The sequence below is a fragment of the Propithecus coquereli genome, unplaced genomic scaffold (assembly GCF_000956105.1).
Source record: "Propithecus coquereli isolate 6110/MARCELLA unplaced genomic scaffold, Pcoq_1.0 Scaffold1, whole genome shotgun sequence".
Classification (NCBI taxonomy): Eukaryota; Metazoa; Chordata; class Mammalia; order Primates; family Indriidae; genus Propithecus; species Propithecus coquereli.
Window position 1 is genome coordinate 25,599,633 of NW_012133857.1, and position 2,667 is coordinate 25,602,299.

The window sequence follows — 2,667 nt, forward strand, 5'->3', positions numbered from 1 at the left end:
CACTGGGGGAAGTGATGCTGCAGGTCTGTTAGCAGATAAATTATTTATCTGTATCTTAGGGCTTAAGACATCTTTTAACTAGTTCTGCTAATTTATTCCTCAGGTGTCAGTATTCAGCTCTATTTCTAGGCCCCTCACTGTTTTTATCCATTCTTTACTCACTGTTCTCCAGCAAATTAAAAACAAACAAAAATGCTTTTATTTTATTATGAAGAGCAGTTCATTTCTCTCTAAATCACCTGTAAATTCAGTTTGGGGTCTCTCTTTGCACATCCAGAGATTCATTACTGTGCTCATTACACATTCTATGCATGTAACAAAATACCATACGTACTCCATAAATATGTATAAATATTATGTATCAATAGAAACATTAAAAAATATTCCCTGGGCTTCACAAACTGGAAGGGAATAGAGAGCCTTCTTCTCCAGGTCCCGCCCTTTGTCTCATCTCCGCCAGAGAGGAAAGTGGTACAGTTACACAGAGTGCACTACTCAGCTACCCCATCGAGGAAGGACTTGCTGCCCAGTTGTGGGGGAATATGATCAGCAGACAGCCTGCAGCTGTCAGCTCTTTTGAGGTTGCCCTCAGCTGCAGAGAGCATCCCTGCCCAAGGTCAGGCCCTTCCTGAAGAACCATGGATGCATTGTATTGTATTAAGCAAGGTGGAGATGTAAAGGGCCAATCATCTTGGCAACGTCAAACACTCTAACAGGCAAAACTTGCTCAAAAGATTCCTTATCAGATTGGCGAACACTATGTAGGGCCTGCAACCCAAACTTCTACTCAGCATCTCCTTGCAGAGCACACAACCTGTGACAGAGATTGATGTTCCCATTAAGATGAAATAATTAATGTATATTCAACACATTTCTGAGTGCCTATTATAATGTACGCCAGACACTGTGCTAGGTAATGGGGTTACAGTAGTATACCTGTGGTTTCTGCCCTGTGGCACTTAAGGTCTTTTAGAGCAAACAGACAAAACACCAGCAAACAGTGAAGATGGATGGGTGAACAAACCAGAAACTCTCTCGTTTATGTTGTGGTCGACTGGTTGGTATTTTGTATATCTTCAGTAAATTGACCCAAGCAATTTTATTCTGGATCTTTGCACAGAATTTGCTTATAGAATATTGGACAGCCAATTATCACTGGGATTTCTTTCAGTTCAATGAGTTTTCTCTTCTGCCTCCTCATTCTTGATTAAGAAAAGCATTGACTGCAGCTTCCTAGTTTTAGACATCCCCATTGGCATCTATTTTGGAGACATAATTGAAAGCACTGAAAAACGCACTGAAGATCTTTTGATTGATAGATGCTGAAAAAGAAGATGAGATAATTTGGTCAAGATTTCTGGAGTACCAGAGTTTCTAATTACAAGAAATGGCATTTCTTTCCTATTGACCCAAACAGTGGCAAGGTTTTAATCAAGGTGATTTAGAGGAGGCTAGAGAGATGCGTGGATGCTTGGGCCATACGGAAGACAGAAAATTGGTTGTCCTGCCATTAGCTTTTACTCTGCAATATTTTTAGCTCCCCAAAACACTTTAGTATTGAATTGGGCTTTTTATCCCCTGGGAATTGGACAGGCTCTAGAAAGAACTCATACAGATTGGTTGTCCATTTTCTCATTAAGCGTTATCTTTTTAAGCTCCCTAGTGGCAAATTAGTTAGGTCTGAAGAATTATTATTACATCTAAGACATCGTGTGTGCTTTGGCATTATGATGTAACCCAGAAATATTAATCCCCTCATGTGGGTGCCTAGAGTCTTGACAAAATTCCCCTTAGCTAGCCAATGTTTGAAATAAATTCATAAATAATAATAACAGCTAATAATTATTGAGTGCTCACAATGTACCAAATACTTGCTATACATTTTCCCATTTAATCCTCACAAGTAGCCTATAAGGTAGGTATTATCATCATTTCTGTTTTACAGATGAGGAAAATGAGGTTTGGGTGGATTAAATGGTTTGCCTTAGAGACATATAGCTAGTACATGACCAAGCCAACATTAAACCTCAGTTTCATGATAAAGTAAGATCTCATTCATTTGGAACCACTAAAAGTTTATAATGTAATTGTTTCATATTCAGCAACTCACGACGTCTTGTTTATACTTTGCTTCCCAATGCCATTCTAATCAGCCTCTCTGTCTGGAATTAAAAATGGCTTGGTCTAGTCCATTTTAATTCAATCCACTAGATAATTCATACAGACCATGAAGTGTTTTAGTTTCTGGGGAGAGAAGACAAAAGTAAATATGATGCATTTTCTGCCATCAGTGAAGTTAGGATCTATCAGGGGATTTTGGTCTTTATTATTATTATTATTTTTTGGTCTATCACTCTGTATTCCTCATTTCTTCTCTGTGGTTTAGAGAAGCTGGACCAGAAAAGGAATGGAGGGAGACTATTACCCTAAGTAGTATTGACACAGCTATTCAGAGCTCAGTGTACTATTTGGCAAAGAACCAATGAAATCTTCCTAACTAACATGGGAATGGAACCTATGGCCTCTATCTTATTAGTACTATTAATATTAAGTAGGCAAAGCCAGCCTGGTACCTAATTACACTATAATGAACACCATTTCATTTGAGGTGTGGTTCCAGTCACCAGCTGATAAACCCCATATTTCAGAGGACTCTGCCATCTCTAT